This window comes from Seriola lalandi, unplaced genomic scaffold, assembly GCF_002814215.2.
Source record: "Seriola lalandi dorsalis isolate HSWRI2012SDOR001 ecotype SW California unplaced genomic scaffold, Sedor1 jcf7180002054536, whole genome shotgun sequence".
Classification (NCBI taxonomy): Eukaryota; Metazoa; Chordata; class Actinopteri; order Carangiformes; family Carangidae; genus Seriola; species Seriola lalandi.
The window spans coordinates 385,297-403,060 of NW_019525089.1; the positions used below are offsets into that span (position 1 = coordinate 385,297).

General features: G+C 40.9%; 1 protein-coding gene across 1 annotated transcript in view; it reads right to left on the reverse strand.

The window, feature by feature from the left end:
* The window catches only part of LOC111661114 (leucine-rich repeat and fibronectin type III domain-containing protein 1-like protein), a 145,013-nt gene that overhangs the window by 95,333 nt on the left and 31,916 nt on the right, over positions 1-17,764 (reverse strand). The window contains exon 2 of the mRNA XM_023414577.2: positions 4,722-4,827. The gene's annotated coding sequence lies outside the window, so the exon portion shown is untranslated. The remainder of the gene's footprint in view (positions 1-4,721; positions 4,828-17,764) is intronic.

Sequence of the window (17,764 nt, forward strand, 5' to 3'; positions counted from 1 at the left end):
GGCCCCGCTCTCGTCATGACTGCCGAACTGTAGAGGACATTAAATAAACAGACACGAGTTGCAGTGAGTGGCGTTCAATTGCACTTTTGTTGTAAAGGACTACGTACATTGTGTTGTTCCGCCTGTGTTTAGGTGTGTAGAGTTTCAGAGGAGCGGGTTAGTGGGTGCTGTTTGTTGAAAATCTCAGCTCTCTTGGCACTTAACATATGTAAGAAGACCATGCGATGATGGCAGTCTTGTGTCCCTGAACACGTCAGACCAATTACCTGGATGGCTGAGAACTGTCATAGAAGTAAGAGTGTTTGAGTGTTTGCATCTGGGTATGTGTGGGAAATGGATGGAAAATAGCACACTTATTTACCCACACTTAGTCCTCTTTGTAAATTGGAGGCAGGATCCCAATTGAAATAGCACTGAATCAGAACAAAGGAAAATGTATCCAGCAGTTTCTCACAGTCAACACTTGGTCTAATGTGTGTAGTCAGAGCTTTCCTAACCTTGAATTAAGAAAAGGTGTAGTGAACTATTTATAGAAGAACATTACATTGTGCTGTGTCTGTATACTTGTCAGTAATATCACCTACAAAACCTACATACTGTACATGCGGTACAGGAAGGATTGCTTCCTGCACAAGTTCATATCCAACCGTTGCAACTTGACAACACACAAGCAATTTGAGGAACCGCAAACCCACAGTGAAAACATATCCACCTGATATGACAACACGTCACAGAGCCGAGCCACTTCAACACTACAGAAATGTTTCTGGGGACACGGTTGACAATTGTTCCTTCTCAAATTCTGTGTAAAAGGACTTCCCGAAGGGCTGGCTTCACACAACCTCACACTCACACTCACACTCACACTCACACACACACACACACACACACACACACACACACACACACACACATGAATCATTGTGACCTACTCCAATCGTTCTAGGCTTTGTGAACTTGTGCATCTTTAGCTCTAGAGATGTAGACTTCAAATATCCAATTCTCCCACATCAATTCCCTTCAATTTCCGAGATAACTAATCTTAAGATAAGCTGAAAGTTCTCTGATAGCACACTGCATACTTTATTCTATTCAGATGTGTACTCTATGAAGATTTCACAAGGGGATAAAGACATAAAAATAGACCGAATTGTAACAGATATCACATAGTTCAAAGGAGCAATCTTGAGTAATCTTAGAAATTATTAGGCAGATAAGAAGTTGGTTATCTGACTCGATGTCTAATTGTAAACTCTTGGAAAAGTTATTTTAAAGTCAGAAATGCCTCATCTGAAGTTGCATCCGTCAGCGTTGGAGCAGTTCCAGCATCTTATTTTTAGCTGTTGCAAGGACTCTCCGCTCGGTAAAAAAAAAAAAAACAAACACACTGAAATACAAACTATCTAAAACTTTTTAGCCATTTAGTTGACTGTAATAAACTGCTCATGGCAGATGTTCCTCTGGGGGGTTGGCAGAACATATAACAGTGTGAGGAAGGCAGGGAAGGATGCGAGCAAGGAGAAAACAGGATAGTGGTACATATTGTTCTGCAACCTCTGAAATGAAATCACTTTTCAAACCTCTTCTAAAACGGTGTGTAAGCCAGAGTTAACACGCTGTTATACGCTGACCGGAGAGAGCTTCATTACACTTCATAGAACCTCCTCTGACTCTGCTGTAGTTCACACACTCCTCCATATATACGCTCACTTCAGGACTGAGAGTTTGTGACTTTTTTCTTTTGCTGTTAAATTATGTGCAGTGTAATATGGATTTACACACAATGGAACATGAGCAATAGGCTAAAGGAACAGGCCTTAATCTAAATAGGCTTTCATGTTAAACAATGAAACAGTTAAGACCCAAAGGACCATTGGAAGAGTGCTGCATTCAGGAAATTGCTGACTCTTCTAGCGGATAAACAGTTCTTATTCATGGTGCAAAATCCCAGTTAGCTGACCATGTAAAACTGAGAATAATGTAAAGAAACACCAGCACTTTGTGAAAGTGAAAGGTCAGACAAGGGATGGTGTTGCAAAAGCTTCAAGATTTTAAACACTTTTGAACTTGTGGAAGTTGTGTTAACTGTACAAGTGCGACCTCAATCTGACACACCTTATACACACACACACACTCAGTGTGCAGATGTGTGTTTAGGAAACTGTCCTGTGAAAAACGGGTTGTTTGTTCAGCAGCTTATTATGACCCATAGTTACGTTTTGTTGTTAGGCAACATCTAATGGTCACAGTAATTATGAAGGCGGCAAAGGGAAAAGTGCGGTGACGTAGTATAAAGAGACAAAGTTTGCGTTATGAGGAGGTTGAGGTGGATGGATGGATCAACAAAACACAGGAATATGACACAGAAGATCGGTGTTATATTGTTTGTATTATCCATGACCGTTCACTGTTATTATTGTAACCATGACAACAAAGATGATGAAGTCTGATGTTGAGGAAGTACTTATTTTAACCCACATTATGATCTTTTCCCAACCCTAACCAAGTGTTTTTTGTGCCTAAACCTAACCAAGCAGTGACCGTTATGATAGTAACCATGGCAACGTTCGGTATGCCGCTGGTAACGCCGCTGGAGGTCCGGTACACATGCCGCCGTAGGGGTGCTATTTCAGGAGACACCCCTATGGGTCGTATCAGAGAGGTGCTCCTGCCGACGGTGGGGGGCGCTATATTAGGAAACACTCCTCTGGGTCGTAAATGAGGGTAGGAACAAACGACTGATATGCTCGTATGGATTGGAGGACTTTTTGGTGTTTCAGTGACCAAACTGCAGAGAAAAATGAAAGATTTTGCTCTACAGCATTCAGTAACATAAGGTCCAAAGAAAAGGAGCTTGAATGATGCAAAAGCAAAACACAGCTATCAATAACAAAAGGGGGATATAAAGCAATAACAGAAAATACTGGCGGCCAAAAGTGCTGGGGAAAATTGTTCACCTACACTGCCAGAAAATGTTTGGAGAAGTGTTATGGCATTAACTAATTGTGTAATCTCTCTTCATGACCACTCTCTGGACAGCAGCCAGTGGCCACATATTGATGACACCTCCAACAGAGAGAAAGCCTGATAGAAAAATGTTGCCGTGCTCCTGGAAAAAAGTCAAGAGCAATATAAAGTGAAGAGGTAACAGAGCACCTGAGGTTGAGGTTTTCAATGTAAAGTGGATCATTGCAGGTCTCTTTATAGTTTGATTGATAGTGCATGTTGGTCTCAGTGTCTGGAATATTTTGTTGTTTTTTACCTTTGTTCCCACCAGTCAACACAGTCAAACCACGCTGCACTCTGACAGGCCAAAATCTCCCGTATCTGTCCAACTCTGCCTTGGTTACAAACCCAGCTGCTTTATTAAAGTTTACATCAAACACCTCTGGAACGGCTGCACTTTAGCATTATAAGGATTATAACTTAACAGCCTTTATACAAGATAACAGCTCAGGAACCAAATCGCCTGCCTTTTAAAACTCACTGTATACACAGAGATCTCCAGATCTGTGAGACAGCGAAATGTGCTGTCTTCAAAGATGTTGTTTCAGATGACAACTTTCTAGGTCACTTGACATGACAAACCTGAGTCTGATGGATCAAACTGAATGAAAAGTGAGCTGTGTATATGTTTCTTTACATCCCGATATCAACCAAACAAAAGAGAAAACTTAACAGATTAACACTGGTATTGGCAGCGCTGAGGTTTCACTTCTACAGTTAAGTAAGAGCTCCCTACCAAGGCACACTGTTATAAAAATTTAAAATGCAATTTCGGTTCAGACAACAGCAGGCAAGTGTGACAACTGATGATTTGTGCGTGTTGAACAATAACAGCTTATCCCTCTTTGATTTACATCCATCCATTTATCTCTGCAGTTTTAACAGCAGTGTCTCTGCTCGGCTTAGCTCCCTGCCTGCAGACCTGTCTGGTCTGTTTGCTCTTACAGCCCTGCTAATATGACACAGTACTGCTTGCATCAGGCACACTCACACACACACACACACACACACACACACACACACACACACACACACATGCAGGAACATATTTACTTTCACATGCGAATAAGTGTACTCGAACTCTTATTATCATTATTATTATTATGGTGCATTAAGTAGGTGGGCACACGCATACATTTTTTTACCCACTTACTCACTAACTCACTCAGTCTCACACACATACACACAGGTTTTACTTACACACACTTAATTGCTTCACCTGTGTAACACACATGTAAATACCACAGGTAAAAGAAAGACGCTTCATAAACTGCTGATGTTGAGTTGTCCTCTACAACTCAACACCTTTCTAGTTAGTGTAAAAAAAGTATATTAAATGTGCACAAGTGCATTTTAATGACTAAACCTGATTTAATATCTTACACTTATCTAATTTCCCAAAGGGGATCATTAAGGTTTTATTAAACGTAATTGCCAATAACTGTTTATATATGTTTCAGATGTAATTAAAAAGAAACAGCAGCGTCACAGTTCACAGTTGTGTATTTTGCATCCCTCAATTAGTGCAGTTTTAAATTCATGTATATGTATATATATGTATATATATATATGTATATATATATATATATATATGTATATATATATGTATATATATATATATATGTATATATATATATATATATGTATATATAATTTTTTAATTATTATTTATTTATGAATAGTAGAGTTCAAGCTGGATGTGAGTCTTTACCTACCTCTATCTGGTGTGCTGTGATTTATTAAGTCTCAACATGAAGGTAAACTGTGGTGACAGGAGATGGACTGAAAAGAGCGATGTCCTCAGGAGATGGATCCAAAGACCTGAGGAAGAAAACAGAGGAACAACACAAGGGTTAGTGCGTGAGTCTATATAAGTCTATATAAAGCCTGCACGTCCAGTCCTTTGTTTTTACCCACTGCACATGAGACCGCCCATCGCGATCCATTAAAAAAAGAAACATTGTCCTTATAGAAAATGCTTAACATTAACAACAAGTACAGTGAAGTGTGAATGATCATGATTATAATTCAGCCTGAGGGTGACATGGATACTGTATAATGTACCAGATTTCATGGCAATCCATCAAATTTCAGGGAAATAATCAAGGTCAGTAGGATTCATCCTCAGGGGACCATGAAAGTCTGTACAAAGGTTTGTTGCAATCTGCCATCCAATAGTTGCTGAGATTTTTTCAGTCTGGACCAAAGTAGTGGACCTCGCATGAATGTCTGACAGAAAATTAGGAAAACCTTAGTCAGATGCTCAATGTCTATGTGGGGATGTGCTGCTTTCAACCCTCCTGCAATTCGACTCCACACAGTCTATCCCCAATATGCTACTTCATAGAGTCCTCCGATCACACTCTGTCTGTTTTTTTGTTCTTTATCTCTTTTTTTTTTTATCTATCTCAAGACAAATCGTAAGCGCTACAGTAAGAACTGTTTAAAGTAAGATATCAAGACCCGAGTTACAGTCATGGCAAGCAGAAACCTAGAAGTCAGAACACAACATAAATTTCCGATGCCTTGACTGAAAATACTTTTGGCACCTCAAAATGTGGGCGCTGATGCAAATATTATGTCACTTTTTTAACAATTCATCCAATATGGATCAAAGTACTATCAAATTGAAACTGACACTGTACTTTTGTGGCGTTATAGTAGGAAGTATACAAAGACACATACACACACGCACACACACATACACATACACATCAAACAGGATGTAGACACTTTGGCAGTCAGTTTTCCAGCCAGCTGAGCTAACAAGCTGCAGGTTATTAGAAAATCATTACTCACAGGCCCAAAGGCGTCTCATCACCGAGACATGAAACAGCAATGTGACACGACAGCGGGACAGCAGATCATTTTTGCAGACACTCAACATGGCATCTTGCACATAGGTGAATGCACACGGATCACCAAAAGCTATTAATGGTAATGATAAAGATGTTAGCCACATTTCTTTTTACTTTTCTTCCTCGCACGCATCCTGACAGCGAACGGTGACAGCAGTAATACGCGCCGGACTACTCTGCGTGCTCGTTCCAGTCGGTGGTCGCAATGTGCATATGTCACTGCTGTAGTTTGCCTGGTGGCGCACAAACAGACAGACACACACACACACACACACACACACACACAGGCTGGTTTTGACATTAAAAGTTGTAATTATCTTCATTAGAGGAAGCCCCCACCCCACCCCCCTCCCCTTCCCCTGCAATTAAAATACAAGTAAAACACATACATCCTTTCCTGCAGTGACAGCACCATGTTAATTATATTTTTTCTTTAATTGTCTTTCCTTCTAGTTTTAGGGCTTTTGAGCTCGACGCTTTGTTCTGCAGCTTACTATCAAAACAGAAATACACAAGAGGATACTCTGGTATGATACGTTACTGCCGCAGCTATGTTGAAGTCCCTTGTGGCAGCTGCTTCTGGCTTCAATGAGGTGCTAAAATCTTAAAGTTTTGCCGAGTGGCTTTTATAAACCTCTGCGGTTCCATCTTAAAATGTTGTATGTCTGTTGTTAAAAGGCCAAAAAAAAAAAAAAAAGGAAGGAAAAAAAGAAAAGAAATCCCACCAGTAATTGAACAATCTTTTAAGCCTGGCAAGTCTTATGGGAGGGGAAAAAAAATTCTATTCTCAAAGAAATAATTTATAACCTCATATTTATAATTTGTAACCTAGAATTACTTTATTCATGTCCCCCTTTTAATTAATAGAAGGGAAATTTTGTGCCCATTGAATTGCTAAATTATGCTCTTCAGTTAACAGTGTTGAAACAGTATTTCATTTGCCTCCTCCTTTCTCTTTTGATCAGGAGCACATCTTCCCTTCTCACACACAACCCGTGTTCATTTCAGTTACCGTGCATCAACCACTCATGCTGCGCTCCACGGTCCAGAGGGTGAAATTTAAATTCCTGAATGACACCTGACATCGAAACAACCCGTTATCTCTTCAAATACTCAGAAGATTTGTTTATACAATGCCGTGTTTATCAGCCAAAGTCCAGCATAGATGTGCATTTATCAGCCCAGGACCAGAATTTACCATGAAATCCATGCAGTCTGTTTATATTCTATGACCTGTCTAATCACAGTGTTTATTTTTCACAGCGTTACTTCGCAGCATGTCTGCACAAGCGGCCAAAATAGTAAACGGAGAATGATGAAAGAACATTCAGTGTAGCATCAAACCTGTATCAGAGAGAGGCTATGAAGGGAACAGAGCAAGCGGAATAAAGGCCATAACACTATTTAATGAGGGAATGAATCGAGCCTGATGCTATAACACAGGGCGCTCCTCCCTAACTGATTGTTCTGTAAACGTGACTTCATCTTCTAAGACTTAAGTCAATTACTAGCGAGTCTTAGTAATTTTAAAGCTCCAAAATATCCAATGAGGTGGTAGCTAATAAAGAGGATAAACACAGATGCCTCCTAAAAACTAAAGTCTATCATCCATATCTGATGGAATACTCTTTTCTTTTTTTTTTTTTTTTTTTACTGGACATGGAGACGTTGTCAAATTTTTTTATTCATTTATAGATTCAATCTAATTTTTTAACATTTCACTTTTATGAAATTGCGATACTTTTGGAAGACCTTGCCAAAGCAAAACTGTGATTAAATTAAGTTTCTTCAAAAAGCTTCTCTTTAAGCCTATAATAAGCCTCCCATTAACCAGCCGTAGGGATGAACCTGTCTTTGAAAAGCACTGTCTCAATAACTCATTTGAATCGTCACACTGCTCGTCTCAATTGTGTGATCTTTGGAGTCGTTGGTATTCTGCTCAGTTTGTCTCTATATTTAGCATCTGATCTCTCCACCCAGCAATGTTAGATTGTGGTGAAATGACCTGTCAGCGGGCTTAGTATCTGTGTGTGTGTGTGCGTGCGTGTGTGCGTGCGTGTGTGCGCGCATGAATACGAACGAAAGAGGGAGAAAAAGAAAGTGTACGTATGAGTATAAAGCAGACAGAAAGGCGTCCTTGAGGTAGGTGTGTGTGTGTGTGCGCGTTTATGTGTGTGTGTGTGTGTGTGTGTGTGTGTGTGTGTGTGTGTGAGTGTGTGAGAGAGATGGCTTTTTATGATGGCTGTTGTACTCTGTACTGTTACATATTATACTGAGATCAATTAAATAAGTTAATTTGCTAGAGTCTTGACCGATTCAGTGCAATATGTGCTACAGTAAATGTCACTGATTAATAGAAAACCATTTAAAACGTGGGTAAAGCAGCAGTACTTAAGACGAGTGCCAGATTTCAAAGGATGGAATAAGTAAATGAATACAATTTTAAAATGAATAAGTCAGAGCTCAGTACATTACAAGTGTTGATGTAATTAAAGAATCTGTCCATTGTGTATTTTTCTCAGCCAATCATCATTGAAAATGGATCAAAACTAATCATTTTGTTTAGATTAGATTAGACAGACTTGGTGGTGAATGAAGTCAGAAAAATGAAGACAACTGTATATTTAGTATTCTAATAAACCTGGTATCTCTTTCTTTGACAAAATTAAGCCCAGAAAATAAGTTCATAAAAGGATTCCACCATTTTAGAAATGAAATTAGCTCTGTGGGATTCTGGCAATGTTAATCCATATTAGTGTTATCTTCCTGCTGTGAGGGACTGGCCATTACTGACTTTCTCAATTTGTTTTTAACCTCAGCTTCACTGTCACATAATGACTACAGCTACAGATTGGCCACATCCATTTACCCCTTGTGCTTTTCAACTTTTTTTTTTTTTTATGTCATGTGAATGAATTCATATGCATTTCTGTTTGCAAACTCCTCCCCTTTAAGGACAAATCAAGTATTTTGAACTGAATGAAACTGTACTGAACTGAAGTGAGCTGTCATTGCACTCAGCGGGCTGGAGCCTTACACCTGACTCCACTCTCTCTCTCCAGCAGGTTACTGCTTAAGAAAAAGCAGACATTAAGTAAGTAAGTAGATAAAGCAGCTCTGACTGGCGCATATAAGAAGCAGCTCAGCTGTGAGTGTGTGTGTGTGTGTGTGTGTGTGTGTGTGTGTGTGTGTGTGTGTGTGCGTGCGTGTGCGGACAGCAGCATTAATAAATGAGAGTGTATTCATTCTGAGAGACGGGTTCAAAATGTGCCCGAAATGTTTCCAGTATAGATGTTCTTTAGGTTTAGTACCTAACAGAGAAGGTCAGCATGGAAAAGAGACATGTATTTATGGTTACATAACTCCAAGTAAGACCTTTACAGACCTACAGTGTAGATATTTCAGTAAAAGATATTTAAAGATTTTTTTAATGGCCTGTGAGCTCCCTGCTCCCATCTCATCCCCATCTCCTCTGCTCCTCTTCTCCTCCCTTTCCTCATGATACAACTGAGTCCAGCTCCTCCTAACCCCCCTGCACTCCTCTTTCTCTCATCCATTTCTCTCTCTTTTTAATCCACCGCACTACTTCGACCCTCCCTGCGCCTTCCTCCGTCCTTCAGATGCAGCGTAATTATCTGGTCATCATTATCAGAATCACTCTGTTTCCTCATTATAGACCCATCTGCTCCGCTCTGCTTTGCAGTCCAGCCAACATGACATATACACACAGCCATACAGATACTGAAACACACACACACACACACACACACACACACACACACACACACACACACACACACGCACACACACACACACAAACTCTTGTCTCTCTCCCTCTCTCTGTCCCCTCACTGTCTCATCACTGGAGCCACTTGAGTGACTGAACACATCAGTGTAACTGGTCTGAGGTAATTATGTTGAGAGTGAGGTAAAGATGTTGAAGTAATCTACTGAGATCCATAGAGGAATGAAAAACTGCCGAGCACCCTCGTCTTCATGTAGGTGAAAAATACTTTTTTTTATGATACATTGAATTCATTTACAGTTATACTGTTGTTCTATGAACTGGCATTCAGCTTTGACCATATGCTAATATGTGTCACATTAAAACAACTGGTAGGTCGCTTGCTTATTTCACTCCTGGGACACTCAGGAAACCCTTTAGCTGCTGAGCCACAGTAATGTAGTGAAGCATCTCGGCGGAAAAGTGTCATGAGCTAAATTTCCTGGAGCTACTGCAACTATCAGTCCCTGATCCACTTGAATGGGTGAGTAAGGTTCAGCGTTAGAGTTGACCACTGTTTCCGTAGAGGATAGAGAAGTTAAGACAGTGACTGACTATTCTTTGTCTTCGTCTGCTTAAGGACACATGGAGAGAAGCTGTTCCCATGGCTACAGCTAGTTTGTTAATCATGGAGTCCATTTAATCAACACATTGTTGTAGTAGCTTTTCTCTCAAGAAATTAATGTCAACATTCAAAATGACCTCATTACACCTACTATGGTGTTTATGATGACTAGATTTGATTAGAAATTTTAATCTCCTTGATGACATAATTTAAGTTTTAGTAGGGTACATAGGCCTTTTTTTTTTTGTTAGTTTGAATAAACCAATAAACTAATTAACCACATAGAGCTGGGAAAACGTAGGACACAGGAGGCCGCCATAAGAATTTAAATACATTTGATAGTGTAAAAATACACAAACATAATGCAATACACAGAAAAGGAGTGACAGACACATAACACGTTCCTAGAGCATGAAAGCAGCAGAAATGATGCAGAAACCTCAGGATGATGATTTCATTTGGAGTCCATTTGTGAAACACATGCATAAGCAGAGTCAGAACAGTTTATCTGCCAAATGCAAAAATATTAATGAATCTAATAAACTGGAAATTACCAGCTAGATTAGTGAAGTGCAAAATTGTCTATCAAAGAGCATTTCATGTGCTTAAATGTTGCTGGGATGACCGTTAAAAGCTCTGTTCTGACAGCCAAAGCCTTTTAGCACTGCACACACAGTGGCAAACTCACAGTGGCAAAAAAATAAATAAATAAATAAAAACCAAGTGTCTGTGTTTGTCGAAGCACGTGTGTTTGTGTGTTAAGCATGTGCACCGGGGCACACGGAGATGTGGACACAGTAACATTTGATCTCCAGCTCTGCGTGAGCTCTCTCGTGCTCACACGTATGTGCCGAAAGCCGAACTCTAACACTTGTATGTACAAGCGCGCACATGCACGTACACGCACGTACACGCACGTACATGCACGGTCGTGAATATGGCAGCAGTCTCTGGCACTCTCACACACACACAGACTCAATTGTTAAGAGAGGATCGCACCTATAACTGCAGTTTATGAGGCCAAGCCTACCATATTGTGTCGGTGAAAACTTCCACATTGCATTAAAAGTATCTTTAATGATGAAGAATTGTGTCTATTTTTAATAAACCTTTTCTGACTTTAATATTTTTCTCACACATTAAACTGATAATGAAGATCTATATATGTGTATATATGTGTTAATATGGACCGTAGTCTGGAGGTCTGATAAACCCCATAGGATAGAGTTGTCTTTGCCATTGTTCTAAGTGACATTAACCCAAAGCAGAACATATTAATAGGAGTCTAGGGGACGATGATGACGATGATGACGATGATGACGATAATGATGATGATGCTGTGAAGTATGACTCGAAGAATATACTAAATATACTCCGGACAAATTCTAACCCTCTAAATAAATACATGCCCTGTTGTTGCTCACACAAACACAGAGTGGGTCACAGACGGACACGATGGCACAAACCCGCAGACACACATGCTGCTACACACACACACACACACACACTCTGAGTGCCCCAGCTGTGCGACGGATTAGAGATGAGGGGAGAGGATGAACACAACAGTTCATAACATGACCACACAGACACATCTCCCAACATTTATCCTACATATCAGCACAGACAAGTTGACAACGTATGATTTAGGTCTCATACTGTATAGCAGCAAATAAGCTTTTCACGCCTTCCATAAACAGTTGCAACTCCAAACAAGGCATGAGCCTGCCAATAAACACACTACCTCCAATCAAATCTTTTTCTTGCCGACTTCTATTATTTGTCAGACGTTTCATTTGTCATCCTGCTTTCCTTTTGTGCCATTGTTTAAACAGAGCCACTCGGCAAAAGCAGTCGGATTAGGTGATCTGTTTGATGTTGTAATTTACTCTGCCATTTTTGAATCTGAGGCAGCAGCACGACTGGAGTTTCATTTTTCAGACTGAACTCCGCTGAGAGAAAATAAAAAATGTAGAATAACGAAAAAGAAGGCGAATTATTTCTGATGGGCAGCATAAGCTCTGGGGAGGATATTTGTTTACGAATCGAGATAAGACCATTAATAACTATAATGTTTGTGTTTTGACGGCAGGAGGATTTTGCATTAGGGTGGGATAGCTGTACTAAAATCATGATAAGTAATATTATTTTAATAAAGGGGAATGATGATAATTCATGTAATGAAACCTGGCTATCAGCCATCATGCGGCTTCAAAAACAGGTTGAATTGTGGAAAATAGAGGACAGAAATTATTATTTATTTCCAAGTGATGACCAGGAGAGAGGAATAGAGGGAAGGAAATAGAGGGAAAGTGATAAATGGGGGTGTAGACAGGAGGAAGGACAGAGGGAGGGAGGAAGCTGATAAACAGGCTTGATGAAGACTAGAGCAAGACTTTACTGCACATAAATGGTATCCCACATTTCTGTCTGTCACGGGTCTCTCGTGTGGGTTCACTGTCAATCAAGATGCCTGTGAGTCACAGTCTGATAGAGAGAAGCCAAACTTACTCTTATTCCACAGGAAGTGATCCCTGAAACACCTTTTGACTCGAAGCCCTCACAAGTAAACACTCAATGCAAACATTCAGCAGCTGAGCAGTAGAGGTATGTATTGAAGAAATGAAGATTTCTCACATTGATCTCAAACACCACTTACCATTATCCACATTAATTGTAAATTCAATTTGCAGGCAATTGTATAACAAAGGCTTCAGTAAATTACCCAGCTGTGTTCTGCATTTGAACACGCTGACAATGTACTGCACACTGCTAACCCGTGTGTGTGTGTGTGTGTGTGTGTGTGCGCGTGTGCGTGTGCGCCTGCGTGCGTGCAAGTAGCTGGTGGTATCTGGAGTATAATTGCTCTGTCCCGCCTCCCGGCCATCTTTCCCTCATGGCTGATGATGACTGACAGCCGTGCCTCTTCTCTTCTCTTCTCTTCTCTTCCATGCCCTCGTCCCCTCTGTAGAGTCAGAGGTGTGCATGTCTAAATGAATCTGGAAAACGACGGTACACTAGTGTACTGTGGCACATCAAAAGAGAATACCCGCTTCCTTAAAAGGGAATTCCACAAATTTATACCTCACAAATTACCTGCTGTTCACGGTGAACTAACAACAACTAATGGTAATTTACTTGAGCACACACACCGAGACCTTTCGCTTAAATCATGCTTCACGTAAGATGCTACGCTGTGGTTGTGTTTCAGGGTTCAGACCAAACATAAACAGGGCATCTTTTGAAGTATTTGAGCATCATACTTAGACTCTACATCAGCTTTTTCACTTGTCTGTCTTCAAACACCAAGTTCAGTCAGGATGACTTTGTGGGAGTCATTCCATGACCTTGGCCAAATCACAGGCAGGTTGTAGACTGTACACAAAGTGGTATGCTACTTTTTCTTTCATTGGTCAAATGGATTCCATCTCCCGTCTAACACACACACACACACACACACACACATACACACACACACACACACACACACACACACACACAAAAGCACCCATGTGCAAAATTACACATACACACACACATGCACACACACATTTAGAAGTATGATCTTTCACCAGCTCCTCGCATCTGAAACAATTTCTTCATTCCCTGCCTCTCTCCTTCTCCAGACCACTTACAGCACCACTATTTCTCTCTATTTAGCCCGTCCACATCACAGAGGAGGGACTCTGTTGTGTGTGTGTGTGTGTGTGTGTGTGTGTGTGTGTGTTCCACCAGAGTGAGTTGATAGGTTGTGATAGGTCTCAGGGAGAAAGCCAGACCACAGCAGTTAACACTGACCTCTCCATTGCTTTCTCTCCACCTCCCACACAACACCGCCACCTGTCTCTCTCTCTGTGTCTCTCTGTATGCACCTTACACTGTCTGTCTCACTCTCTCTTTCTCTCAATATAGTATATCATGTCTCCCTCGCGTCGTCTACTCCCCCTCTCAATTCTCCCTCACACTCTCCGCCCTAGCTCTATTTTTACCATCGTCACTGGTCCTTCTGTGTTTCCCATTTTGTTTTTTTTCCAAGGTGCTCGCCGGATAGCAGAAAGTTTATATTATATCTCAAGCTCTGCACTTTTCTGCTCTCTCTCTCTCTCTCTCTCTCGCTCTCTCTTTATCTCTATCTATCTCTATCTCTCCATTGTCCCTTTCTCCCCCCTCCCCCTCCCCCCCTCCGCTGCTGCCGCACACTGTGCAGCAGCAGCGGCTTTGCAGGTTCATTGCATGTCACACTGTGCAAGATGGGTCTCATAAAATCTTCATCATTATCTATGCCACCGTGACGGTACAATATCTGTATGCATGTGCCTTGAATACTTGGTGATCATAGCAGCATATTATCAGGAAAAAAAAACGCTAGTCATATTTTGAAAATCTCTGGAAAAAAACAAAAGTTTCAGATGCTATTAGATTACTCTTTACCTTATTTAACTAGACAAAGGGTCTACAGCTGTGTTAGCAGCTCTGTGAGGCTTTAATTAGGCAGAATTGTGCTTTGAGCTAAATCAATAACATCATCTTGATAAAATGCTCACAAAGATGAAGGGGAAATACCTCTAGTTTTGCACAAATAGTAATTTTGACCTGGTGATGGGACTGGATGAGAGTCGGGGCATCACCAAAGTGATTCCAATTCATCCAGAAGGACACGAATGCCAGTGGTGGCCACGTCTCCCATTGAGAACAAGGCTTTGATTTGACGGCAACCAAAGATTTCATCACCTTTCTCACATCTGTCAACTTTTGTCAAGGGCAGCCCATAAATCCACCGTGTAGGGGGCCTTTATTCCCCAGTTCTAATCAACAGCAGGTTGACCTTGAGATATTAAGTCTGCTCTCTCCTAACTGTTCCTCCCGCCGCCTTCACTATCGTCTCCATCCTGTCAGCCTAACACTCTATCCATTTGGTCCTCTCTCCTTCCATCTGTTTCCCCTCCTCTACATTTGTCACTCTCTCACTCTATTTCCCTGATTTGATCACTGCCCCCTCAAATTGTCTGCCCTCCATTCCCCCCGCTCTCTTCTCTGTCCATTACCTCCTCATTTGTGCATTCCACACTTTCTTATCTATCTGAATTCATCCTACAATTACTGTCTAAATTTAAACTTAATTTTAATATGCTTCATTCGCCCTCTCCCCATGTCTCAATTTCTTCATTGCCTTCTCTTGTACTTTATTTTTTCTAGTTTCTCTGTCCTCCCTACCTCCACGTTACTGTAATTTCTCCTTCCTCCCACCCCTCTATCTGCTTGCCTCCCTACTTTCCTCACTTTCTCCCTCCCACCTGCCTCCTCATCGCTACCGTCCACTGCGCATTGTTAAGCGCTGATTTATTTATATGCTTATCCACCCCATGCCTGTGTGTGTGTGTGTGTGTGTGTGTGCGCGCAGTGATAATGAGGGGGCTGGCTGATCTGAACTTGCAATATGACCCAATCAACCCTCACTAATAAAAGAAAACAAAAAACTTCCTTTGACACACACACACACACACACACACACACACACACACACGCACTACTGCAGTGAGGCGTGGTCACTGTGACACATCATATATACTGTGGCCCATTCCTCAACACTTGACTTACCCCGGACCTCATTACTGTGCAATTTAACAGGCGAATTTGGTCTTTCAGTGTTTCCTCCAATGCCTCTGCTTGGTTCTTTCACCCTCCCTTTCCTCCACACCCTTTCCTTTTATATCCTCGTCACCTCGGCTTGTTTGTCTCTCTCCTTTTTCTGCCTCTACCATCTTTATTTTTCCATTTCAAGCTGCTTCCAAAGGTTATCAGAATTCCAAAAATAAAAGAATAAAAAATGCTGTAATAGATGAAAATAAAATCTGAATATTTTAGAGAAAAGGTTGCCAGTTTTATCATATGTCAGCAAACGGGTTTATTTGCAATAATCATTAGTCATAGGATTTAATTGATTAATTGTATCTCTCAGATACAAACAGGATGTGTCTGGCAAAAGCTACCTTCCTGCTTATCGTCATCCTGTTCCCTCAGACAAATCACCCCCCCCCCCCCCCCCGCCTGTCAAACCCTCTTCTATGTCTCTACCTTTCATAGCAGCCTGTCTCTATCTCTTTTTCTTTATCTGCCCCTCTCTTTCTCTATGGGCCCTTTCAACTTTTAATTAATTCACTGAATGCTTTCTGGCATGACATGTATAGTTCCCCTATTTTGCCAAGCGCATTCACTAAGGCTCACATTCAGGGTTGTGATAAGCACACGCGATGGGAATTTATCTGCAAAACTGTGGGCGTTAGCATTCAGACACAAGTGCTTGTCAGACACCTCTGTAGGTGCTATATGTTCTGGGTGGAGTTTGTTAAAACGTTTACAGTATGTACTACATGATGCTTTGGAGACAAAAACAGCCCAAGGACAGCAGCCACTGTGCATTTTTGATTAGATTTCTATTCAATACCCACTATAAAGACAACAATTTCATTTAATTTACCCTAACTGATAGTGCATTCTGCACAGGCAACCTCTTAAGCCTCAAGCCATTTACAAATTAGAGCAGTGGATAATGTCATCCACTTAAAAACAAAAGAAAAAAAAGAAACTGTGTTTTGTAGAGCTAATGAATGAGGAACACAGCCATTGTGAAGCCATTATATACGTGGACAAATACTGCACCGCTTTTTAGGCCTATTTGATGCATTTCGTTCGACCTATAGAGCTTTCAGTTTCTTCAAAGAAGCCATGCATCTTGGCGGGGATGTGAGTGCCCTGCTGAGAGTGCCAGTAAACATAAAGTCACTAATATCAGGTGCTTGGCAAGTAGACAGGCGTGTATGGAGGAGACTTGATATAAATAGTCTCAGATGCATCTCCACAACTCCGAGCGACAGGTCAGACGGGGAATACCTCCTGTCATGGAGTTTTCATCTTGGCTAGAGAACACAGGCTCATTACTTTCATACACAAACTCTGCATTGAAGCTGAACAATTATGTTCTTCATTCTCTGATATTATTTCTCATAAAGTAGCAGTGGACTTTCTTTGTGTTGATTTCTTTGTGGGCTTTTTTTTGTGTGTGTGTGTGCCTCTCAGGTGTGTTGAGCAATATGCAGAGGACGACAATCAATTTTCCTTATCATAATCAACTGGCTAGCAGAGAAGGATCAATGTGAGGAGCAGAAAAGATGTGGGAGCAGGGGCTGGAGAAACCACAGGTAATCAGGCTATAGCAACAACTGATCAAATTCATATTTACTTTTGGTATTTGGGTGGGGAGATAATATTGTGGTGCTCAAGTCCCTCAGCTCTCACAAAGCCTCCACCTATATTCACTCATTCGTTTGCAGTAACACTCATTTATTTAGCAGCTCTTTTCTCAAAACCAGAGAGTGAAAGGAACATTATTTTAGATAGTGGGGGATTTGCAGTTTTTTTTTCAAAGGGAGGATCCAAACAAACTATTAATAACACTGGGAGGGCCTTTGCTTTTTTTATGAAATGGATTAGAATCAACTCCTCTCCCCATCTCAGTTATTTTCAATCTGTAAGCAAATTATTTTAAAATACATC